Below are 7,401 nucleotides of genomic sequence, written 5' to 3'. Positions count from 1 at the left end.
TAGCCTCCAAGGAGAAAATTGATATTACTCGCTCCAAGACAGACCTTTCTGTTTGCTTGGTGGTCCATTGTATGTTCAATACTTTTCCCCAGCACCACAACTTGAAGGCACTGATTCTTCTTCTGTCATCCTTAGTTATTGTCAGTTCTCTGATGCATAGACCGAAACCCTTGCATTTCAGTTCTCTGGAAAGGTCCCTAATAGCAGATTATCCCAATGCAATTTATTTTTTTTTTTTTATTTCCTGACTGCTGGTGCCAAGAGTGTTGATTGTGGAGCTAATCATGCTGTAATTGTTAATAACCTCAATCTCTTCTCCATCCATCATAGTGCTGCCAATTGGTCCAGTGGTGAGAATCTTTGCCATCTTGATGTTGAGCTTCAATCCATATTAAAGACTACAGTCTTTGACCTTCAGCACCAAGCACGGTCCTTCTCTGTCTCAGCAAGCTAGGTTGTATCATCTGCATAATGAAGATTGCTGAGAATCTTCCTCCAATCCTGATGCCACATTCCTCTTCATAAAGCCCTGCTTCCCAAATTATCTATTCTGCATGTAGATTGAAACGGTATGCAGACAGGATGCATCCCTGACACACTCCTTTCCTGATTTTGAACTGTGCAGTGTTTCTTGGCTCTGTTCTGAGGATTGCTTCCTGGTCCAAGTACAGGTTTCACATTGGCACAATCAAATGTTCTGGGATTTCCATTCCCCTTATTTTGTGATCCACACAGTCAAATGCCTTTGCATAGTCAATGAAACACAGATAGGCTATCTCTCTTAAACTCTTTATTTTCTGCCAAGATCCATCTGACATTGGCAATAATGCCTCTCTTAAACCCAGCTTATCTTTCTGATAGGTTTCTGTCAATATACTATTCTAGTCATTAGTGGATGATCTTCCTCAGTATTTTGTTTGCCTCTGATATTGTTTGATTATTTCCACATTCTGTGAGGTCACCTTTTTTTGGAAATGAGAATATTATATATATGAATCTCTTACAGTCAGTTGGCCAGGTAGTTGCCCTCCAGATTTCTTGACACAACCTGGTGAGCACATCCAGGGAACATCCATTTGTTGAAATAAGTCAATTGTTATTCCATCAGTTCCTGGGGCTTTATTTTTTTCCAAAGTCTTTCAGAGCAGCCTGACCTTCTTCCTCATCACCACTGCCCTTTAACATATTTTGCTTTTTTAAATTCTTCTGTGTCAGTCAATTCTTTTTGGTAAAGTGACTCTGCATACTCCTTCCATCTTTTTTTCCAATGTTTTGTGGATCATTCAATATTCTGCCCATATAATCCTTAAGTATTACAACTTATGGCTTGAATTCACCCTTTTGTTCCTTTAGCTTAAGAAATGCTGAGCAAGTTCAGCCTTCTTATTTTTGGACTCCAGCTCCTTGCACATTTTATTATAATACTTTGCCTTGTAGATGGAACTTAAAATTGACTTTTTTACTATGAATGCAGCATCATACCTCTGCTATTTAAATTCCCAGGATAGTATTCCACATGATTATGTGATTTAAAGTGGCCAAAGCTGGTCCATCTCATCCCACTAACGCCTGAAAGGTCAATGTTGACGTGTTCCATTTCATTTTCACAATTTCTAGTTTTCTAGTATTCAAGCTATGTATATTCCATGTTTCAATTATTATATGATGTTTTTCATTATTTTTCTCCCTTTCTACTGACTTCCAATGTGGTCTCTAAAACTAATATTTTAACTATCCACAGTCCTCTACTGTTCATAGGGTTTTTAGAGGCCTGTTATTTAAAAAGTGGATGGCAAATCCTGCTTGCTAGTTCATCTTAATTTGGGAACTTGATTAAAACCTGTCCACGACGAGTCATCCTTGCAGCATTTGACACACCAGTGGCACAGCTTTCAGTATCACAGCAACACAGAGTTATCTCAATTCAGCAAACTGACAGACAATTGCTGGTTTAGGCCTGAGAGTCTCTTATTTGAAGCAGTTGGAATCCTGAAAGTAGGTCTTTTTTATTTGATTAACAGTCACTAATGGACTAAGAATTTCTTGTTTAAACTAATTAGACCCAGTGGATGAGCCTTTGTGATTAAAAATTGCTTGGAACCTGGGGCCCCGGTGTCCTCGGGCCAGATGTTAAGCCTGATTTGCTATTACAGGTACAAACTAAATTGCCAGGTCTTTGTATTTGGAGAGAACATTTTTCCAGTTTAAATTAAACTCCCCTAAAATGTAGAGGATGAATTTTCTAATAAGCCTCCCAGTATGATGCAAGTCAATGCACAAAGTGTTACCATAAACTGATGTGGGCAGTATTATAGCTCCTCCAAATGTCCATGTCTTAATTCCTGTACCTGTGAATATGTTATTTTACATCATGATAATGGGTGTTTTGTAGCTGTGATTACATTAAGGACATTGGTGTCAGGAGAATATTCGAATAATTCAGTAGACCCGTCTACACATGTGAATCCATAAAAGTAGAGACCATTTTCCGCTGTGATTAGCAGGAAATATGGTTGTTGAAGCATGGTCAGAATACACAAGAGTGTTAACTTTGAGGGGTCAAAGTCATGGAGGGAGGAGCCACGAGCTAAGGACTGTGGATTGTTGTGTTATTGCTGCATGTCACCAAGTCAATTCTAACTCATCACAACCCAACAGAACAGAGTAGAATGACCTCTTAATATTTCCTAGTTTGTAATCTTTATGGGAGCGTATCACCAGAGCTTTTCTCCCAACACGGCTGGGTTTATACAGCTGAAAAAGCAAAAGAATAGGGGCTACCTTACAGCCTCTAGAAAGACATTCTGTTCTTCTTACACCTTGATTTTATCTCAGGGAATAAATACTAGATTCCCAACTTCCAAAGCCAAGGTCCAGCTGATTTTTGAAGAAGAGTATTGAACAAACTATGGGTTGCCAAGACAATAACTGAAGGTCTGTCTTGGAAAAGTGAAGTCTTTGTAGGCAAAGATTTTGAAACTCTGTCTCATATACTTTGGGCATGTTTTCAGGAAGAGCCAGTCCTTGGAGAAGCACATCATGCTTGGAAGAGTGTAGGTTCAATGCAGGAGAGGAAGCCCATGAATGAGATGGATTGATCCAATGACTGTGACAATGGGGTCAGGTGTGTCGTAATGGGGAGACTGGCTGAGGATAGGACAAGGTTCAGAGCCATTCTTCATAGGGTCGCTATGCTTCATAGTTGACCAACTCTACAGCACGTAACAACAATAACCTCGAAAACTAGTAGATTATAAATTTGAGCTGTTTATTTCTTTACATTTGTGATAGCTTTTTTCCCTTGGCATTTTTTAAAAAAATCACGATTTTAATGAAAGTTTACAGAAAAGTTGGATTTTCATTCATTCATTCATTGCTGCATATTTTCCTCTCTACCCTGCCAGTTCATATTTTTTCTACTAGTTTATTTACAAAATTCGAATACAAATTTGAACAAATTCTTTCAATTTCCCTCACCCCCCTATCAAAGTGTACAACCCAATGATTAATCACTCCTTCCCCCTGCACATCCACATCCCTCTTCTTCTACCCTCTCTCACACCTCTTGGATTCTCGTACTTATCCTACAAAAACGGTTTTATACAATATTTGTCCTTGTGAAACTGAGTCAGTTCACTCAGCATAATGCTCTCCAGTCCCTCCCAAGTTAGGTAATAATTTGCAAAGCCATTGCTCTTGCTTCCTGAACAACAAGAGAAACTATTTAACAGCTGGGCTGTTAGAGCCATTGGTGTACTCTGTCTGCTAGAGATGAGAAGAGTTCATTCCTAGAATAGGGAGTTCTAGTGGCCTAGTGGTAAAGAGTTGCACTGCCAATCCAAAGGCACGTGGTTCAAATCCACCAGCTATTCTGTGGGGGAAAGATGGACCATTTTCTCCTGTGTGATTATTCCTGTGAAAACCTACTGAAAGGTCAGCTATGAGTTGGTTCCGACTCCATAGCACATAACAACAGAGAGAAGAGGCAGCAAGATCCTCTCTGAGAAAGGAGGTAGTGTGGTCCAATGGTAGAATTCTCATCTTCCATGAGGGAGATCTGAGTTGAAATCTAACCAATGCACCCATGTGAAGATATTACCTATATATTATTAGAGTTGCTTGTTTAATCAGTGCTTCCAGATTTTAAGACAGAACAGCCTATTTCTGAAAAACACTAGCCAATGAAGACATATGGATAATAACAGTCCCTTGCGCATAGGGTCACCAGGAGTCCAGAGACAACTAAGGATAGCTAGCAAGAACAACACGGAATGTTTGGTGGGAAATTGGGGAGGGGTGAAGTAAGTGCTGTTTTTTGTGCAAGGCAATCTGTTCTCTGTTCTTCCTTGAAAACTCAGTAAAATCTACAGAGGATGCCAATGCAATAAATTCCTTACGAGTAAAAAACATTACTGAATTATGCTTTGAAGTTTCTGCACAGAAAAATAATTTGCAATCGACCCCTGCCAGGCTGTAGATTAGGAAAGCCATGGTGTTGAGAGACTAGTTATTCACTTTAGCTCCAGGCACTGTCTTGAGCCTTGAGAATGCAGTTGTTAGGTGCTATCAGGTGAATTTTAAACTCAAGATGACAGAGTAGAATTGTTCCACAGAGTTTACGTTTACGTGGCTGTCATCTTTATGGAAACAAATGGCTAGATAATTCTCCCACAGAATGACTGGGTGGCTTTGAAATACCAGTCATTCAGTTAACAGCCAAGCGTTCACGCCATCAAGCCTCCTGTTAAGGATGTCATTATGTGCTGTTGAATTAGAACCAGCTCATAACTGATCCTCCCGTGGGCTTTCGGAGGCAGTAAATTGCACAAGAAGAGACTGCCCATCCCTCTATGGAGCAGCTGGTGGATTTGAACTGTGTGCCTTTGGGATTGCCTTGCAGCTTCCTACCACTAGGCCACCAGAGCTCTTTATGCACCATGTAAAGGTGAATAAAACATGTCCCTTCCGCTGCTGGACCTTATGCTACTGAGAGGGGCCTGAGGAAAGGGAATTCGCTATAAAACAAAAAGATTTTCTAAGGATTAAAGGTTACACTGCACATCTTGTTACTTTTTTAGAGTTGGAAACACATTTCAAAATAATATTTTATGTTTAAAATAGAACTGGCTTTGACAAGCACTGTGGAAATGAGACAATTAAAACAGACTTTCAAGGGGGGAAAAAAAAGAAGAACGAACTGGGGAGGAGGGTAGAGAAAATAGTGCAACAATGAATGAATGAAAACTCCAAATCTCTGTAAATGTTCATTAAAATTAATAAAATTTAATAAGATACAAAAAAATAAAATAAAATAGGCCCTGCCCCGACCCCCTGCCTCATAGCGCCCACTGTGAGGTCAGCACCTTCCAACAAGTTCTGTGCAGAGATGGCCGATGGGCCGGGGGCTGGGCATGGCCCTACCTCTGGAGCCCAGCTTGTGTCTGGCTGGCAGCCCCGTCAGCCTGATATGTCTGTCCCTCCTGTCCATCCCTGTCGAAGGTGCCCCCTCCTGCCTTGTCCCCGGGCAGGCCTCTCCCTTGTTTAGGTGGGGCTGGGCTGCACTCCTGTCCTTCAAGTGACCCACAGGGAAGTAAGTAAGTGGCAGATTCTAGACTCCTCAGCTGCTAGTGACCAGCCTGCTGTGCCCCTGCCTTGTCTCTGCAGGCAGAACGTACTGTGAGTGCAGCTTGGGCCTCACCCGGGAATCACTCACAGCCCTGTTCGTGGTGCTGGCGGGCATCAGCACCAGCTGCTTCTGCGCCCTGGTGCCCTGGTCATTGTGGTGGTGGGCGTCATGCGGGCTAAGTGGTGCGTGGTTCCCCTCTGCCCTGCCCTGGCACCCAGCAGCGCTCCAGGCAGGGCTAGGCCACCGTCACTACGCTGCCTGGGCCTTTGCAGGGGTTTCCACAAGTTTGAGAAAATCAAGAATCAAACTGGAGCAGACTACACCCATCTGGTTTATGGGACTCCAGACTGATTTCCTCTTCCTATTTCAGAGTCAGCTGTCATTGGTACACACTGGTAAATGCTTCTGAACAGTCTGCTGATAAAGTCTGATAAGAGATCCATCTACCAAGACTTTTGAGTCTGGGGTCAATCAGTATGTTGTGTAACAAAAGTCACAGTGATATGCCAAAAAGAATAAGATAAAAAAATTTTTTTAAATAAAAGAATCAGATGATCTCGCCAGTGGCCCATTGTTCTGTACTTGATTCTTGGAGTGTGTTAACTTCCCCGCTTAGGAAATCTAGAAGGAACTAACAAGTGATCAAATATGTCTTGCCATGTTTAAGCTTGAAGATAATGCAAAGGTATTCAGATTCTCCACCCACCAGGTCTTCAGGGCAGGGTTGAAACGTATTCTCATTGAACCAAGTTCCCAGTGACTCATATCGCTTTTTCCGTTTCCCCACAATCAACTGACTAACTCCCTATGATTGAAGGAATTCAATTGTGCATAAGCCTAGAACATCTCCTACGAGACTCAAATTGAAAGGGAAATGTGCTATGCTTTCCAGAAATGACTTTTGGCTTAAGTCAGGTAAGCAAAATGATACACAGAACCTTTTCCTCTTAACTTTATTGAACCTCTTTCATAGGGAAATACCACCTTCTATTGCATTGAGCTCATCTACTTGAAGAGTCCCGAGGCAGGCAACTGTTGAAAAATCAAGTTGCATTCAGAAGAGACCATAGAACCAGGGATATTATTGCTGATGACAGGTAGATCTGTGTGAAAGCGGAGAATGCCAGAATGACATTTTCTTTTCCTTGTGTTTTATTGATTATGCAAAGACCTTTGAATATGTAGAGCCTAACAAACTATGCCCAATACTGAGAAGAATGGGAATTCCAGAACATTTACTTGTATTCTTGTGAAACTTCTTTATAGACGAAGAAGCACTTGTCTGAACAAAACAACGGAACACTATTGTTGTTGTTAGGTGCTAGTTGAGTAGAGGGCAACTCATAGCAACCATATGAACAAAGGATCTGAACTCTGCCCTGTCTTGTGCCATCCTCTTCATTTCTGACATATTTGAACCCACTGTGTTGTCCATCTTGTTGAGGGTATTCCTCTTCTTCTCTGACCCTCTATCCTCCCAAGCATGATGTCTTTTCCCAAGGATTGGCCCCTCCTAAAACATGTTTGAAGTTTGTGAGATGAAGCTTTGTCTCTTTTTTTTAAAATTTATTTTATTATTTTTGTGTGAGTGTACCATCAAATCAGATCTGACTGGTACAGGAGGAGATTGTCCCTCCTTCCCCAGCAGAGCATCTGGTGGATTTGAACCGTGCGCCTCTGGGATTATAGTTGCAGCTTCTTACCACTAGGCCACCAGAGCTCCTCGAAGCTTTGTCTCTTAGGAGCACCCTGATTACACTTTATCCAAGACATTT

General features: G+C 41.6%; 1 pseudogene; it reads left to right on the top strand.

Annotated features, from left to right (window-relative positions):
- Positions 1-6,665, top strand: part of LOC102860596 — a 29,211-nt pseudogene extending 22,546 nt beyond the window's left edge.
- The last annotated feature ends 736 nt before the right edge of the window (positions 6,666-7,401 follow it).

This window comes from Elephantulus edwardii, unplaced genomic scaffold (genome assembly GCF_000299155.1).
Source record: "Elephantulus edwardii isolate Elephantulus edwardi_28Jun2011 unplaced genomic scaffold, EleEdw1.0 scaffold00035, whole genome shotgun sequence".
Classification (NCBI taxonomy): domain Eukaryota; kingdom Metazoa; phylum Chordata; class Mammalia; order Macroscelidea; family Macroscelididae; genus Elephantulus; species Elephantulus edwardii.
Note: the sequence above shows the minus strand (reverse complement) of the source record. Positions and strands in the feature narration are given on the sequence as shown.